The following is a 19,816-nucleotide window of genomic DNA, read 5'->3' as shown; positions in this document are numbered from 1 at the left end:
TAAGAAGCTTGTGGACGTTGTGGGTGGTCCCCACATTTCACCAGTACTTATGTACAGTAGTGTTGACTTTCTTTCATCAATTGCTCCTCCATAATAAACGTCTCACCTCCCAAACAGCCAGTGAGACAAGAGATGTTGACTTCACTACAGCTTGAAGAACAGGGGAGGCTGTATTCAGAGGTCAACTCCTGGAGTCAGATGTTCAGCCAAGTTTGGCTTCTCCAGACTTTTTAAAACTTCCTTTTCTCTCCAAGTTCAGTACTTAGAGCTAAGACTGAAGTGATGCTCTCAGTGTTTCACAGCTGAATCTGAAATATGATGTGGGTCTTCTTTACTGTTGTAATTTACAGTGTGTTTTCTTTTATTCAATAATGCTTCTCGGAGAGAGAACCTAAGATTTGACAAGAGGGGTACGCAAGACTACAGAAGAAAAAACACCAACTTACTGGTCCTTCAGGCAAGGCACTTAAAATGTTGTTTGTGTTAAAATAAATACGCATCTATTGTTAAATATAATTCACAGGAATTCCTCGGGAAAATCGTGAGACTCTGGAACAAGGCCATGCGTGAAAAGCATACTGCGAAGGACTAGGGAGATGGCTCAGCAGATAAGAGCATGGAATGCTGTCACAGAAGACTCAGGGTCAGTTCCTAGCACCCAGGGTAGCTCTCAGCCATGTGCAACTACGTGTGTAGTTTCAGGGAATCCACTACTTTCCATGGGCACCAGGCACACATATGGCGCACATATGTGCATGCAGGGAAAAAAAAACACTTAAACATATTAAATAAATAAATAAAATATTTTTTAAGCACATATGAGCTTTACCTATAGTCTCTTGGGCATGAAAGGTACTAGAGGAAATGAATAGCCTAGGGAAACCTTTTCTCTCTTTTTGCCTCCAAACCCTAAAACAGACAGTAAGCAACATCCATACACTTAGATTTTTCAAAACCTACTTTAAAATAAGGTGTCAAATGCTTTGACCCTCTTTCTAGCCTACCACCCAAAGGTAGGGGAAAAAAGATGATAAATGGGACAAGGGGATGTGGACCTGTTTAGAAGTAATTCTTTTGGTCCATACCAAACTTGTTTGTCAGATACCAGCAGTCCAGTTCAGAAGTGTCACCAAACACAAATCAGCAAATCCAGCAGATCCAGCAGAAACAGCCAGGCTTCCACCAAATTGGCACAAGTCAGCAGGAATGTCTAGGAACATCAGGAATGCTGTGTCTCTGCTGTGTCTCTCTCAAACAAAAATGAAGCTCAGGGAAAGCATGAGGCTAATGAAGAGCTAACTATGCCAGAGTCCCATCACTATCCACTGAGTCCTATTTATACTCTCTCCAAACGTCATGAGTTCTCTCATGGGTCTTGCCTCAGCCAAACACCATGTGTGAGACTTCATCTCATGACACAACCAGAAACTTCCACTTCAAACATCTTTGCCACTGTTACTAAAATTCCCATTTTAGCAGTAGGTTCAGCCTTTGGCATTTCCTCATTGGCAAGGCCCTTTCTGGTTCTATGGGGGTCAACCCAGTATGGTCATAGGGTCAATGGGAGACTGAAAGATCAGAATCAAAGAGTAGGGACAGAAAACAGGTCATAGCAGAGTGAAGACTTCATAGTTTGAGTCTGGAAGGAAGGGTCCACAGACTAAGGCATGTTGGTAATTTCTAAAAGGTGGAGGACAGGGTATAAACTGATTTTCCTTAGAGCCCCAATGGGAATAGTTCATGGCACCATGTTAACTTTTAGTTAAACTTAATTTTTAGTAACTCATTTTGGCCTTGAAACCTACAGAACTATAGGGAACTAAATTTGACTTATGCCTCTGAGTTTCTGACAATTTTTTACTAGAGCAATAAGTAAGAAAGAGGACATAAATATGCCTAACAAGGCTTTAATGGTCCCAAAGTTCAGTTTTTTTCTAATTCTTGTCACTATTACTGGCAGATGGTTTGAGTTTAATAGTACTACGCATCAGAGGTTCTCAACCTGTGGGTTGCGACCCCATTGATGGTCAAATGACCTTTAAACAGGGATTGCTTAAGGCCAACACAGATATTTACACTGTGATTCATAACAGTAGCAAATTACAGTGATGAAGTAGCAAGGAACATAGTTTTATGGTTGGGGTCACCACAACATGAGGAGCTGTATTGAAGGCTCACAGCCTTGGGAGGGTTGGGAACCATTTCAGTTTTTAGTTTGATTAAAATTTCTGTAAGTTTTAGTTCCATTAAAGGAAAATGGGAAAAGATGGAGTTATCTCAGAAGTAGAGTATTTGCCTAACATGTGCGAGACCCTTGGTTCCATCCTCAGCACAGGGCCCGCAGAGAAGCGAGCAAGCACAAAGCGAAGCAGATTCCTTTGCTGATGGGAGTGGAAATAGAACAAGGCAAACCGTTTCCACATGATCTCATTCCCACGTGTCTACAGTCAGCAGATTTACAGAGACAGGAAGCCCACCGGTTGCCAGTGGCTTGGAGGGTGGGACAATAGGGAACCTGAGTGACACAATAGGCACAGGGCTTTCTTTTGTATTAATAAACATACTCTAATTTATTTTTGTACTGGAGACTGAAGCATGACCCAGGTAATTCCTAGTCAAGAGGGCTTTACCACTGAGTTACATGCTATTCCAAGTCAATAAAATATTCTGGAACAGGATATTGGTGCTACTCATATAACATCACGTTGTATTAATTATTGCTATTAGTACATTTTAAAGTTACGTGTTTTACCACAATGACAAAAATTATTAAAAACATGTGTAGAGCTAAAAGGAAGGAGAGAAGGAAGTAAGTGGGGGAAGGGAAGGAGGGAGGTACGGACGGATGGACAGACAGACATATGGAGGGAAAAGATGATGAGACAAGCTAAGCTTTTAAAGTCAACATGAAAAACATTTTAGGCACAACCTCCTGCCCCACCTTGAATCCCCAAGTCTGCCTGATTTCCAGGGCTGAAATTCACTTAGTGTTGGCCTGATTTTCTAACAGCTGATGGTTTAGATGTTTTCTGCATATTTCCAAATAATATGTTCATCATGTTCTGTAACCCATTTATAAGCATTGACATTATCTAGTGACTTCTAATTATAGTTGATAAGTACACCATTCTGCCTTGTATTCATCATATTTTCTGTATCCAGGATCCCTTTCTCAGTCTCTGGCTTTCTGTTAGTACCAGCAGGCCGATCTTCTAGGCTCTCTCTCCCCCCTGGGGATGTGCTTACAATGGTTCATGATTGTGACCTGGCATAAGTCCTTTCTGTGCACTGAGTTTCTTCTCTGTCCCTCACACTGAAAATGCTTCCTAACTCTTCATATTTAGGAATAGAACACAGATCACCCCTGCTCCCCAATGAAAACCTTCCTAACTGTGCACATTTTCCTATAGAACACAGATTACCCCTGTTCCCTTTCAACCTTTTACCATTATCTGTAACCTCTAGGTAAAGGATAAATCCTCTATCTATAAACTAATTACTGTTCGATGTTTACATTTTTATTCCTTTACCTATTTCGTATTAGAACCCTATGAAGCTAAGATAAATTTCTGTGTTTATAAGCTTAATTGGGAATGAAATAATGTTTTGAGCGAGATATACAGCACTCACACACTCCTCAGTGAAAACTGTCTCTGAGCTGTTTGTGCATTTAATATTATCCTTTTTTTAAAGCGAGTAAATATTCAGACATAGAAAATATCTGAATAGACAGTTTTCAGGATGTATAAGTGCTCTCTGGGGCATATAATTTAAGATAAAGGTCCCTTACATAGGCATTGAATGTCTAAAATTCTGAAAGACAAGACCGGGGGAGAAAGGCTCGGTAAAGTGTTTTCCATGCAAACCTGAGGACCTGGATTCACTCTCCAGCATTAGGAAGGCTTTTTGGTTTTGTTCTCAGTACTGGGAAGGTGAAGACTGGTAGACCCGTGGGGTTCATTGGCCCACTAGCCTAGCCAATCAGAGGAACCAATCACACTAGCCAGCATGCATAGATACATGTGACAATATTAAGTACTGGCAAACTTGCTGAACAGATAGTGTGCTGTGATAAAATGTCTGTAAAGCCATTCCCATGAATTCCCATTCCTAGGAATTTCACAAAGAGAAAGGCAAACATGTCCACAAACAGATTTGTGTACAAGGTAACTAATAGCTTTACTCAAGAGAGCCTAAACTAGAAATGATATCAAACTCTATGTACGTGGACATATACAAACACATTTTAGTTAGGATTATGTCATATAACAGAATGTTTCTCACCAATGGCAAAGAATTGGGGTCAGGAAAAAAGGGGAGTGAATCTCCAATACACTGAATGAGTGAAGTCAGACGTGAGAAAGCATGTGTTTCATGTGTCTACTTGTGCGGTGTTCTGCAAGGGACAGTTCTCAGTGATGGTGTTAGCAGTTCCCTGTTTGCCTGGGTTGTCATTTAGGTGAATTTAACTAGAAAAGGAGGCATGTGGAAGTAATGCATGTTTCAGAGAGGGGAATCACTCTTTGTGTTAGCTGTATTAGTGCTCATGCAGGCGTACGTACTCACAAAAATGAATAGAAGTAAACTCTAACGTTAGTACGCATGACTGAGTTTAACGTACTCCTTAATAAAGTTGACTTTTAAATGTTTGTGGACTCCCATTTTTAAGATCACAGGAGCTTCTATCTAAAACCACACAGCCCAGCCTTAGCACCTATACTGTCACAGGAAGATGATGCCACCCATCCATGCTATTGAGACCCTGTAACAACCCACAGAATAGCCCGTGGCTGTGTGGTTAATATTCTTGGGCCCTCGTCTCCTTGAAGCTGGACTCTTGCTGTCCTTCTGGTGGATACTGGTGGTCTTCAACCTTTGGACCAATGAGACAAAGCAGAAATAATGTTGCTTCAGAGCCAGGCCAGATCGCTATGAGTCCAGTCTCTAGGAAGCCTTAACAATAACTCTTACTATTGTTCTTCCTATGGGGTTGCCATCCCCTTCAGCTCATTCAGTCCTTCCCCTAACTCTTCCACAAGGGTCTCTAACCTAAGTCCAATGGTTGGCTTTAATTATCTACATCTGTCTTTGTCCTTGGCTAGTCAGGCCTTTCAGAGGTCAGCTATACTAGGCTCCTGTCTTCAAGCCCTACATGGAGGACCTGGAAGGGGCAACTTCTGAATGTAAATAAATAAACTAATTTAATAAAAAAAATAAGTCCTACTACCTTACTTTAGAGAATACATTGAAAAACTCTCACAAGACAAGGAAAGGGGTTGCCAAGCCAAACTTTTGACATTACCCCCCAAAAACCCAGAAAATGTAAGCGAGGACGCCTGGACCGGAAGAGTAGACCAGACACCGCATGAGTGCTGCTCAAGAACCCCTACTGCTCAGGAACCGCTACCACCTCACAAGGCTGTAGACTCATCCAGCCAAGCGCTGACCTTCATCTTGACCCACAGAACATGACAGAAATTAAAAAGTTGTTGTTCTAACACTTAGTATTGTACAGTTCTGGTTAACCCCAAACCCATTAAAGGCCGTTCTCTTTCTCCTGCTTCCCATATTCCTGTTTTTCAATAGTTTCTTTCTCTGATATGTCAAAGTCAATACCCGTCTGCACATTAATTATTCTACTCGTGGGATTAAGAAAGGGCGAATATCTGAGAGACTCATAAAGGCCATCCTCACTTGTCACATCAAATCCACAAATGAATGACAAGAACTGTCAAGTCAGAGCCACCGGCATCCCTAGATCCCACCACGGAGCCTGTGCCGTGGATGGATGCTTACCTCATGCAAGCGAAGGTACAAATCACCCATAGTACAACTGACCTCCAAAGAAAACGGTCTCGAGTTTCCTGTGGATGTTTAGGTAACTCCTCCTCCTCCATGGAAGGCAAACCTCCCTGAAATGCCGAGTCGCTCCTTGGAGTCCCAGGTAAGCTGTTGGGTGCGTCTGAAGGAAGAGATCTGCTGAAACGTGGGATGGCAGCTGACCTCAGCATCTGTGTTGATACATTATGATAAATAGAAAACACTGATGCTTCACTTCCTGGCCCTGGAACTTTGCTTAGCTACAAAACGCCAGCTGTCCCCGAGGCTCCAATTGCTTACTACTCAAGAATGCGGTCCGAGTACGAGAGAGAAAAGAGGACCATGCACAAGCTGGTGGCAAACCCCAGGGAATAGTGCAGATCTGAGAGCTGTTGAGACGAATCCGAGTGCCTTTCAGATCATAAGACCTCCATTCGTCATCACTTCTAAGCATATTCTTGCAGAATCATGGTTTCGCTTATTGTTTGGTATTTATAACAATAACCTGTATGTCTACGGTCTGAATACTCAAGGCCAAATGCTAATACTTTAACAACCTGCCAGTGCCACTAGGGTTATCCAATTATGCCACCTCCTGAATAAAAGGCTTTCGCAGTTATTTCTGTATGTTATTTACAATGACCTAAAAACTTTGCCATGACCTTTGTACCATCAACTTCTTTTACTTGATGCTGTCGCCAGTACCCAGTCACAGGGGCCTTTATTAAGCATTTTCTCTGTGGTGTATTGTATACCATGTTTTTAGATGTACTATTTTACCTGAATTAATATTCATAATAGCCCCCAAGAAAGACACAGTGTTATCGTTTTATCTGTAAAGCCCCAGAAATTGTGTGACTTAGCCAAGGTGAATACAGAGTGTTGGAGCCAAATAGTCAAGTCTTTGAATACCAAGTTCAGCTCCCCAGATGTGTATCTTCCAGCCATATAACCAAGTGCTTGATTGCTATTTTTACGAAATGACTAACAGGCACGTGAAATGTAACTGAATAAATAAATAGTTCTCATTGTCCCCTTCCATCCTCCTGTCCCTGACCTCAGTCAATGGCCATATCCAGTTGTCGAGGCAGACACATAAATGTCATCTTTCCTTACCCTTAGTTCTCGACAGCGGCTACCCAGTTCTGTTGGTTTCCATTGTCATGATCTTCATCTGAGCCACCTCCATAACCTCACCCACTACAAGAGCACGGTCTCTGCATACAGAGGCCACATTGGAGTCTGTAAGGAGTCATCGCTCACTTCTTACAACACGCCCCACACAGCGATCTCTTCACATCACACACACTATGACAGCCAGACTCCCGGCACGAATGCACAAAGAGCGGCAGCCTGCCAGTCTTCAGTCTTCCGGTGCTCTCTTCAGTTTTGTAATGGTTGAAGCCATTGTTATTGGGAAGGGAAGGAGCCCAGGCAGAGTCACGTCAGTCACCACCTGTGCTCCACATTAGATCCCTCTCTTGCTTGTCGGTTGGCTTATTTCCTTTTATACAAATCCTCCACCCATGTGTCCTCACCCTAACATAAGCCACTAACTATTCCAGGGTGTTTTGTTCGGATGCTTCTGGAAACAGTGCATTGATGTCTTCAACACACTTCTTTGTTTGTCCCACTGTGTTGTCCAGAGTGGTCTCCAGCTTCTGAGCTTCCTACGATCCTTCCACCTCAACCTTGGAGAAAGTCCACTGCAGGTCCTGACGATGCATGGTTTTCAGTTACATTCTACCCTCATCGTTTCACTCAGGGTTGTGAAGATGCATCTGGGTAACGTGTTCCATACAGTGTCTATCTGGTAACTGCTATCCAGGACTCTGATGTATCCACTATTTGACAGTTTAGCCCTAGAGGGATGGTCATCCAAGTCAGACTGGTTCCCACTCCCCAAATCACAAGTAGTAAATCTCTCACTGCTGTGGCCTTGTGTGGGTGTCACTTAGTCAGTCATATTGATGTGCAATCTTGCATATTTAACTGGAAACTGCACTGCCAAACGGCTCCAATAAAACATTCATAATGAGACAGCCATTGTCACAGCAGGATAGCTAAGGGCTGCGGGTGTGTCCCACACAAGATGAGACCGCGTCAAATAAGATAACATGATCCTTCTTTCAGAATGAGATAATCTGGTACACAAGTAAAAATAAAGAGAGGGTTGAATAGAATATAAAAACCAAAATAAATAAAACACCTAGATAATATTAATGTCTCCTCCTGTGAAATATGCAGTTTTGGCAGAGCCACAAATGTTGACAAAGTGAGATACACAGATTCACCTATATCTATGAGGAAAACCTTACATATTAAAATTAGGAATGATCCAAGAAGTTAAGAATAAATTATAAAATGTTAGTCCAAGTAGTAGGTAACTACTTGGAAATTTAAAAATATGGAACATTTCTAAAAGGAAATTTGATCAAGAAGACCTTAAAACTAAAGTTTTAACTCCATAATAAGCAGTGAAAAAAAGGAGAAAGCCTCACACGACAGTGAATGAGGTGAAATGAGTCCTCTGAGCTGACAACAGCAGGGCCATGACGCCGGTCTTGCTTTCAGTGACAGAAACAAACATCTTTAAAGTGTAGCATCTATCTAGAAATATTTTTACAAGTTAGGAAAAGAAAATGTATGGAGACAAAACTTCATTTTAACCGAAAGAGAAACAGAACAATGAAGTACATGACCTATTGCAAACTTGAGTAAGGCAATAAGAGAATGTGACAATACAGATGACAGAAAGTGAGAGGGACCTTGGAGGTGGCAGGGTAAAGATGCTTGCCATGAAAGCCTAAAGATCTGGGTCTGAACCCTGGAACCCACCCAAAGGCGAGAGAGAACCAGCTGCACAAATATGTTCTCTGACTTCTATGTGCACACCGTAGAACTAGTGACCCACACATCTCACGTATGTGGGTGACCATAACACACACACACACACACACACACATACACACACACAGAGATACACACACACATACATAGACACATACACACATGCATATACAAGCACACAACAAAAGTAATAAATTGAAATAAATTTAAAAAATGAGAGAAGAGTATGAGCTACAACAGATGGGAAACTTTTAAAAATTGTAGACATAATTGCATGTTTTTAAATCTAGAAGAAATTGATAATTTGTTAATAAAATATAAACCACAAAAATTAACCCTAAAAGTAAAATATGGAAAACTTTTAATGGATGAATTGCCTTGAAGATGTTAGAAGGTCTGTGGACACGTTCACTAAAAAATGTCACATACCATTTCAAAGCTTTTACCTAACCAGGCTTTAAAGAGCAGTGAGTTTCTATCTCACCAGCTTCCTTTATTCCTACACTTCCTTCCCTTCTCCTCCACTGCTTTTACTTTCTTAAATTGATATTATCTTCCATAGCTTTAACAGCACAAAAGGCAGACACAATCTTTCTCATTTCACAATGATTTGCAATTTTCTGTTGTTGTGTCTGACTTTAAAGAGAAATAAAACGACAAAGTCTTCTTTCTAATCATTAACTGATAATTTCTATATTAATTCAGTCTAAGTCAATAAATAGTTATTTGGAGCCAGTGAAGGATGAAGTACTATGATTGTTCCTGGGAAGAACAAAAATGCCAAGGTAGAATTATTTAAACAAAAATTTGTTATTATGTAGCTGTTTTCTCTGAATTGAAATAGTCATTCTTGGAAGGAAGGGGAAGGCTCTTAAGACTAGAGTAGAAGAAATGTAAAAGGTTCAGGAAGTAAAATTAAGGGGCTCAGGAAAGTGCTGAAGCTTACAAGACTCACATGGCCCCTCCCCTAAGTTATAGGAGCAGTAAGAATTACCTGTTCTCTGCTCTCTGGCCAGCCTAGCTGCGTCCAGTTATATGTGAATCTTCAGAAGTACAGCTTTTGTGAGTTGTCACCCATGTTGGTGTAGAACTTTTGGCAATGTAACTACTTTTGGTCTTCCATATTTCTGTAAGTGACCCCAATAAACTTATGGGTTCACTAAGCTAGATTTGAATAAAATCACTCTGCAGTCTGACATAGATGCCCTATCTTAGTTGAATTGATGTTTACTTAAATCTCATTAGAAAAATTAAACAACAAAAGTTAATGCCCTTCTCTTAAGACATAAGAATAGAAAAGGAAATATCCACTAGTCACCAAAATGACAATAGTTGTTCAGTCTCACAGAAAAATCTTCACAACTATGTCTTATTTGAAATGATCCTGTCTATGTTCTGGGAACCCTCACAGCTGCCATAGTCATAAACAGGCTTAGAAATATTAATAAACGGTGCTAAAGAAGCTTAATAATTCTAGCAACTAACAACCAGCATGTTCTGCAGTAGATTCTTCTTTCCAGGGCCATCTGGTTCATATATCAACATAGACTTTTGTTTAAAAGGAAAACAAACTAACAAACACAGGTTAGTGAGAAGGCTCTGCGGGGTAAAAGCACTTGCCATGCAAGCTTTTGGACCTTCAAATCCCTACAAATCTACATTCAAGCCAAGCGCAGTAGCCCATGTCCGTAATCCCAGTGTTCCAGTGAAGACAGAAGTGGGGATGGGAGAATCCCTGGAAATTTGTGGACCAGCTAAACTGGTACACATATGATGAAAACCTGTCTCAAATAAGATGATAGACAAGAACCAACATCTAAGGTTTTCCTCCGACCTCTACTCATATATGGTGACACATGTATACCTACACTCACAAACGTGAAAATACGCGCGCGTGCGCAAACAGACTTTCTTTCGTGGTTAAAAAAAGAGCTAAACCATTGTCCGTTACCTGGCTGAGAGCATAGCTAGACACCACAGACTTAAAGTAATTGTTCTATGATAATTAGGGTGGGGGATTTTGTTTTGTTTTGTTTTGTCTCTTCAAAAAGGCATACAAACAACAAAAAATAAAGGAGATTAATGACATTGAGAACCCCGTTGCTGATGCAGGTAAACATAATGAATTTAAACATATCTAAGCGGGAATAGGAAGTGGCATTTTATTCCCCGAGAGTCTGAGGATATTGCTGCCTTTAAGGACTTATCAATTCTCTCCCTACACATTAGTTACTTTTATTATTGCTGTGACCAAATAGCTGGCAAGAAGCAACCTAAGAAAGGAAGGGTTTACATGTGCTCATGGTTTATGAAGGGATACAGCGCATCGTGCCCAGGAAGACTTTGCAGGACTGTGAGGCAGCTGCTCACATTGTCTCTTCAGTCAGGAAGCAGAGAACAGACAGGAAGTGAGCTGGGCTCTAAAGCCTCAAGTCTTACCCCTAATGACGCACTTCCTCCAGCAGACTCCACCTTCAAAGGAACCCGCCCTTCCAGAACAGCGCCACCAGCTGGCGATGAAGTGCTAAAACACAGGAATCAACAGCGACTATTTCACAACTAATGAAACTCAGAATGACATTATTAAGAATGTCTGACCTGCAGCAGCAAACCACTGAACTGAGAATAGGACCCCCGTTGAAGGAATCAGAGAAAGAACTGGAAGAGCTTGAAGGGGCTCGAGACCCCATATGTACAACAATGCCAAGCAACCAGAGCTTCCAGGGACTAAGCCACTACCTAAAGACTATACATGGACTGACCCTGGACTCTGACCTCATAGGCAGCAATGAATATCCTAGTAAGAGCACCAGTGGAAGGGGAAGCCCTGGGTCCTGCTAAGACTGAACTCCCAGTGAACTAGACTGTTGGGGGAGGGCGGTAATGGGGGAGGGTGGGGAGGGAACACCCATAAGGAAGGGGGAGGGGGAGGGGATGTTTGCCCGGAAACCGGAAAGGGAATAACACTTTCGAAATGTATATAAGAAATATTCAAGTTAATAAAAAAAAAAAAAAAAAAAAATGTCTGACCTGAACATTCAAGAAGACACGGTGTGGTATAGTAGGTTATGGAATTGAATCAATGGTTTCCAAAATTTGGGCAAATATGACCCTCATTTCAAGAATCCAGATTGGTATTTGCTGTGTGCACAACCTTATGCAGACCGTATTCTCCAGAATAGAGATGACCAGATGTTAAATCTCAAGTCGACATGGAGAATTTCCATACCAAAAAGAATAGGAATTGTTGGCTTTTTCAAATTGAGCCATTTCAGAACTTTTGGGGGTTCAGGGCTAGACAGTGCCTCACTATACAGTCCTGGCTTGCCTGGAACTCACTATGTAGACAAGGCTGGCCTTAAACTCACAGAGATCTCCCTGTCTCTCACTGGGATAAAGATGTGAGGCCAGACATTTTAGAAGTTTTAAGAGCCTGTGACAGGTTCTCATCTCTACATGGTTAGCTGGATGTTCTCAGACTTGGTTGCTGAGAAGTACAGGGCAGGTGTGGCCTGTCAGGTGTGGTCTTCTTTCCAGTTTGACTCAGGTCTGAGGCTCACGTCTGAGGCCACAAGGAGAGTGGCTTTCTGCAGTCTTCCCTCATGTGTGCTTCCTGGTGTCTTAGTTTCCTAACCGCTTGCAGTCTGAACTGAACACCCTCATGCTTGATCTAACCGTGCTGGCATTATTCACTAGTTGTTTCGAGACTTGGCACTCATCTCTCAGCCATCCTGATATGACCTCCTCAAAGGTAGGAACTTGTCTTCTGTTAGTCTGGCCGGCTAGGGATCACTGCACCAAGCTAGATCCTGCAAGCGTAGGAGAGACATTTGGTTGGTCGGTTGTAGACCATAGGGAATGAATGGTGCGTGTTTCTCCTGGCCTGCCAATTTAAAGATACAAGTTCCTCCCTCTCGAAGGCCTATCACTGAATTATGTACAAGGGCGTGAGGGTTACCATCTGCTCGTCACGGTGCGCTTTGCTTGTCATTAGTGATTTCCTACATGGTCCTTTAGATTAGAGAAATGCTGCACATCCATTACTCATTGCCCACAGTGATGCTTTTGTGAGCCGTTCCCTGCTTATCTCAAGGGACGTGTAGGACTGACCCAGAGCAGTGAAATATCTGTGAAATAAGCAATTTTATCTCTCCTCCCATCCTTCCTTCTTAGGCTTGTTCACAGCTTACCCGTCCTTCCAGCCCCCTTCTCCAACCTCTCTCAACTAGTACCCTATTCATTGGTTGGTTAGAACTATAATATATCATATGTCAGGTGTCATATATCTTACCTCTTATATACCTTATCTTATATCTTTTATATTGTGTATCTTCTTATATCTTATATCGATCTTGTATCTTATATATTATATAACTAGTATTAACTCTTCGCAGGACTGTTTTTATTTTACTAAAGAATTCATAAAGAATGGGGTTTTGGGCATCTAGAGAAACTAATCTGTAATCATATATTTCCTATCTTGAAGAGTGGAATGACACTTAGTGACCAGCTTCCTGAAAGGTTGCTTTACTCAGTCAAGAGCCAGTGCTCGAGAGATTTAAGAAAAAGGTCCCGTTTCTATATGAAAATTTAGGTTATATTTTTTTAACTTTGCATAGGAATATTCATGCTTTAGGGGAACAGGCTTGAACTAATGAAACTCATGAATCACTATAAGTCAGAAAGTAATTAGCATGTATTTGTTTTCTTTATTATAATACTCATAATTCTCTTTAAGAACGAGGTGTCACACATCTGGTAGAAATGCCAAAAAATGTCCCCCTCAGCTCAGCACAGAGCTTACATAGCAGGCAGGCAGACATTCCTGTTGAGCGAGGCTGGCTGTGCAATGAGACTTTTTGGCTGTTGCTGTTCTCCACGATATCAAGGGACCTAGAGATAAATAATTCATTGGACTACTGTTTGTTGAGAATGAAATCAAAACAATCGATCAGGTATCAAAACATGCAATTAGGAATGAAAGCAACACACATGAAAAGCAAGTCCCATTGAGGAGATTATTAAAGGAAATTGGGGGTTAGAATATGAAAGGGATGGATCGCTACATAATTAGTGTCGGCAGAATTCAAGTGTTTACTCGCTTCAGAAGGTTTAAAAAGATAAAAAAAAAATTGGTGTAAGAAAGAAAGGAATGGTGCAAAAGGAGGGAAAATGTATTTTGTGTCTTTATTTGTTTATGGCGTTGGGCCTGGGATCACACTCGGGCCCCATGCACACTAAGCTACATCTTCAGCAAGAAAAACAATTTTAGTAGCCGGTCACAGGAAAGACAAGGTGTTAGGCAATGTCCTTATTTTGCTGGCTGTGAACGTCCTAAAGCTACTGGCTACACAAGCTATCTATCCCTCAAGCAAAGCCAGAGGCATAGGCCTCAGGCATAATTCCATACGGGCAGCAGCGGAGACAAACAGGATTACGTGTTCTAAGTTGATCTCAGACAAAGAATTCGGGCTACAAGAATAAAGGGCGCGAGTGGGAAAGGGATTTGATCGCTTTACAGAATCTTTTTCAGTCACTGCCAGCCCACGACCTGGGATAACTTCGGAAAGATTGCAAAACCAAAGCTATGGTTACCCTTGAGCAAACTTGGAGGAAACGTTGTTCCGCCTGTGTCTCTTTAAGTAGTCCTTTGAGCAGCCAGAGACTTCTGCCGTCACATTCCCTCATAGCATTGCTATGTTCCGTATAAAGGCATTTCTGGGTTAATTACGTCTTAGGAAAACTGCTTCTGTCAAGTCTAGGAAGCATATTAAACTGAACTGTTCCTTGGTTGCACAGTGTAGGACAAGCCAATGTGACATCCTTAAGTATGGCTGTTCTGATTCCAGCTATTTCTTGGTCGAGAGCATAGCTGTACATAGGTGCTCAGTAGCTATTTATGAGATCAATGGAGACACGGCCACCAATGCGTCCTTTTTCTCCTGCGTGTTTCATGTTCAGAAAGAGCTTGTCCAGGAGATGACAGTGACTGCCTTACTATGTTTGTTGTTTCAGGCCAGCATGCTAAAGTGAGTTTTAATTCCTGGAACTTCTTTAATACAGTCTAGGCAGAGAAACAACCTCAGCCCCATCTTACTGAGCTCTAGATATTGAAAGACTTTCAGGGATTGCTTTCGGCCCTATTGATCTGATTTGCATTGCAAATATATTTAATACATGGTGCATTTCACTTCAAAGAAATAAAAAACACTTCCTTTTATTTGTAAAAATGGTTTATTGACTTATTTTACGTGCACATGTTTTGCTGGCATCACATCTGTGTGCTACATACAATTCTGATGTCTGTGAGGGCCAGAAGAGGGTGTTGGGTCTCCCTGTAACTAGAGTTACAGATGGTTGTGAGCCACCATGTGGGTGCTGGGAATGAAACCCAGGTCCTCTGGAAGTGTAATAAATGCTCTTGACCACTGAGCCATCTTGCTAAGGATACTTTCTGCTTGAATACTGCCTTAGAGGGGAAGCTTTTGCTCATTGCTGTGTTTATGATTCTTATCTCACACTACAAAATCCAAACAAATTCCTCAGCCCAACCTAAGAAATAATTGTAGAGAATTATAACATTAAGTTTAAAAATTAGTCTAATTTTCTAATTAGTCTAATATATTGTACTTTCAAGAAAGGTTCAAGCATGGAAATGTTGGGAAATTACAGATTTTTAAGTTTAGTTCCTCTGCACATAATGGTAAACAAAATTAATTAAATATTCTTTATTAATGTGTAAGTGTTCAGTAGCTTTTATGTATGTAATCATCAACATAATCAGTAAGAATGCTAACTCCTCAATAGAGAAAGACGTAAAAAAAAATCACTGACAATTTTAAAACAAAAGGATAAAAATAACCTTAAAAATATGTTAATGGTCAACATTCATAATAGTTCAAAAATAAAAATTAAAATTGGAAGCTCGGTTTTCTCTCTGTCATGTAATACATATTTCACAAATAACGTTTATTTTTGGCAAAAAACAGACACTTTCTGGAAAGCATTTCTGTGCCAAGACAAAACAAATACGCTTTGATGTTCTCAGGCAAGCAAAAGCAATGTTCTACTTATGTTTTCTTCATCATGTTGCTTATAATAGCTAGAAGTGGAAAAAAATAGAGATTTGAAGTGAAAGGGATAAAGTAACATGTAGTCGGAAAAAAATTCAACAAAACTGTGAGATCATGAGAACCTTCATATAAAGCAATGCTAAACAAAAACAAAAGTACTCCTCGTGGTGCATGCGTATGGCTTGGCTACTTCAGCCTATGTCTCTGTGCATGCTTGGCAAAAGCTTCAAAGGACATTAAAAATATTAAAATACTGAGTCCATTGTGCTGATTTACCTGATGTTTTTTTCTGTGCGTCTCTTTCCTCCACACACTTCCTCCCGTGATCATGTGTCACTCCCTTGAGTTTTAAAATGTAGCTTCTCAAAGTTAAAAAGAAATGGAACGCCTGCTCCAAACTACATTCTAGACATTTCCACAGAAGCATTCAGCTTTTTCTAGGGGAGAAGTGATCTCTCTGCACATTCCCTAGGCTCTGTGCCCTGATACTATATTATAACATAAAACTGCTCTCCGCTGACTCCTCTGAGGAAGGGATACTTGAGTGAGAGATGTTGCCAGTCTTTTCAGACCATACCTGAGAGGCAGGTCATGTCGCATGGATCAGATGTACAGTTTATACTAAGAAGGAAAATAGCCTGGGACTAAGGGTCTTGGCTCAGTGGTGTAGCATATGTTGAATGTGAGAGGCTCTGTGTTCAATCTCTAGCACACACACACACACACACACACACACACACACACACACACAAATGTAGGGAAAAATACAGTGTATCACAAAGATATCACCATCAGCCTTCAGAAGAAAAGAAACATTTTACCTAGTGCAGTGTCCTTGAGAAATCTTTCTTAAGCCTTTCCTAGTATCCCTCTGCCTTTTCTGTAATCTTGGAGATTGTCCTGATAGGACCTCAGTATTTGCAGCACTACACAAGACTCCGTTTCCAGCCTCATCCACCCAGCCGATCTGTGCATCCCTTAAGCATAAATGTCTGTTTTACTCATTTCTGTCCTGTTGATGTCTATCCTGCTGAGCAACCAGAGGTATTTATTGTCTAGGAGGCTCAACTGAACCTTGCCTTTAAAAATGAATTCATGTGAATCCTGGTGGCACAGGCCTTTACTCCCAGCACTGAAGAGGGAGAGGCAGAGGCAGGCAGATCTCTGCGTTTGAGGCCAGTCTTGTCTACAGAGTGACTTCCAAGATGGCCAGGAATACACAGAGAAACCCTGCCTCAAAAAAAGAAAAAATTAAAGTGAGAAGTGCAATATTAATCTTGAAGTCAGATCAGTGGATGGTGCAAAATCCTGACTACCTCTTCAGTTCTGTCTAAAGCCACCCATAAAACGAGTGGTTTTAGATTACTTGATCCAAAGTAGCTTCATGAAGCCCAGCTCTTGTGTCTTTAGCACATGTTCTCTTACAAGACTTCCTGTCCATCCACATATGTAGCCTTAACTCAAGCATTTATTTTAATAACTTTGTTTGGAAATGACTACATAAAGCCATGAAACAGAATCGCAAGTTTTTTTGTTTCACTGAAACTGGATCAATGTTTCCTGGCAAACACTAAGTGCCGTGGTCAGTGGCTGGCCAGCTTCTCTGTTGGATGTCTGGTTGTTTCTTACTTGTATAGCACAGGAAAAGTTGGATGGTACAATCTACCAGAATCCTGAGAGACTCTTGAAGCTGGGCAAACCCCTCCATCTGGAGCACACATTCATTGGAGTGTTAGTGCTTCCTGTGAGCTCTGCCTGGAGACCTGTCATCATTTTAGGGCCTCCGAGAAGCCTTGCCTGACCACTCTGCCCTGTAAGCTCCTGCTGCACTTGGAATGGACTTCTTCCCATGTCTGCTTATTTCTCCAGACGTGAAGTCCTGTGAGGGCAGGTGTAGCATCATATATGGTTTTGTAGCCTAGTGGTCAAGCACAGTGCATAAAATGTAACCATTCTAACAGAACTAAACCACTGAGGTGGGAGTAGGGGAGGGGGACTATGTTTTTTAGATAAATGTTTGCTATATTTTTACACTTTCTCTGGGAATTATCGCCTCCTAAAAAGAATATTAAGGTTTCCTAGGACATAGGTTATATTAGTCATTTTTTTTTTCTGTTGCCAAGCTAAAAACACCATGACCAAGGCAAAGTATAGAAGGACCAGCTTACTTGGGCTCTTTGTTTTGGTGGGATAAGAATCTTCAATGGTAGAAATCATGGCTCCAGGCATGGTGTCAAGAGCAGGAAGCCGAGAGCTCACATCTTCAAAGGTCAGAGAGTGAACCGGAAGTGGTTCTGGTTTTTAACTTTCAGAGACACTTCAGCAAGTCCAGACCTCCCTATAACCTTCTCAAACAGCGTCACCAACTGAGAAGGAAGAACTCAAATACATGGGCCTGTGGAAGACATTCTCATGCAAAGCACTGCACTGGGTGACTGTTGGAAATCTTTGGATTACAGTTCTGTCTTAGCTCTCTCTACTGGCAAATTAATTCCTCTTGAACCTCAGTTTCCTAATCCCTTAGCTGTGCTGGCTGAAGACTGAATGAAACAATGTCGTTCTTCAGAAGTCTTAGAGGGATTACTAATCTCTCATCTATGGCTGGAGGTCACCCTATGCTTGTAAGAGCACACTTTCCCACCAGTATTTTCTTTTCTTTTTCTGTAAGCTTCTTGTTTTTACCCATCAATCCCTTTGACGTTCTAGAGCAGCGATCAGCAAATACGTTCTAGAAAAGGTCAGATGTTGGCTGTTTTATGTTTTAAAAGCTTCGTGTGTCCGTTGTGTGCCGTTATTTTTTTTATTACAATCTTTTTAAGATATAAAATAATTCTCAGTCTAGATACTGTACAAAAGCAGGTCTCCAGTCAGCTTAGACCTATAACCTCTAGTCGGCTGACTCCATTGTCCAGCAATGGTCCCTGACTGGCAGCATCAGCAAGTTGAAGGAACTCATTAATAATGCACATCCCTACAGTCCCTTTCTCCTCTCTGCCTCCTGAATCAGAAACTCTGACTTTGTGCCTAACAGCCTGCCCCACCCCAGGTGATTTGAAGGCCCATTGTCAAGCTCAACTGAATATCAGACTCACGGAAGGAGCTTTAAAGCAGGTCAGTACCAAAACTCCCTGGGATACCGAGTCAGAAATTCTGGGTGTGGGACCAAGGCACGATGCTGTTTAAGATGCTGCAGGTGATTCTGTTTGCTGCTTCTGTGATGATGGCTATATAAACCCAGGAGAGACGGCCTTCACATCTGCAAAGAAAAGTTTAGTACTGATAATGTTGCCAAAGGTTTGTAGTGCTTCAGAGTCTTCTTTTGATATTTCTTGAAGGGATCTCACTACAGCTAATCAGAAGACAAGTACCTACAGCTACATATAAAGCAAAATATTAGGTAAAGTGCACATTTTAAAGGTGTATTAATTGAAGGCTGAGACACGCCCGTAATCCCAGCACCCAGGTTATTAACTGTACTGGCTGGTCTTGTGTGTCAACTTGACAGAAGCTGGAGTTAACACAGAGAAAGGAGCCTCCCTTGAGGAAGGGGCATTTTCTCAATTAGTGATCAAGGGGAGAGGGCCCCTTGTGGGTGGTGCCATCCCTGGGCTGGTGATCTTGGGTTCTATAAGAAAGCAAGCTGAGCAAGCCAGGGGAAGCAAGCCAGTAAGTAACATCCCTCCATGGCCTCTGCATCAGCTCCTGCTTCCTGCCCTGTGTGAGTTCCAGTCCTGACTTCCTTTGGTGATGAACAGCAATGTGCAAGTGTAAGCTGAGTAAACCCTTTCCTCCTCAACTTGTTTCTTGGTCATGATGTTTGAGCAGGAATAAAAACCCTTGACTAAGACATGAACCAAGGATGGGTTTATTAATTATTGAAAGCACACTGAGTCCCTATTAAATTAAAAGCACCATGGCAGAAATCACAATGGTGGAGAGAAACTAGAATGGAATAAATGGATATCTGCTGACTGGCAGACCACTAGTGTGGTGTGTGTTTAGCATGCTCAAAGACCTATGTTCAGTCTCTAGCTGTGGTGAGCATTGAAAAAGTGGGAATCAGAAATCCAAAG

This window comes from Rattus rattus, chromosome 10, assembly GCF_011064425.1.
Source record: "Rattus rattus isolate New Zealand chromosome 10, Rrattus_CSIRO_v1, whole genome shotgun sequence".
Taxonomy (NCBI): domain Eukaryota; kingdom Metazoa; phylum Chordata; class Mammalia; order Rodentia; family Muridae; genus Rattus; species Rattus rattus.
Note: the sequence above shows the minus strand (reverse complement) of the source record.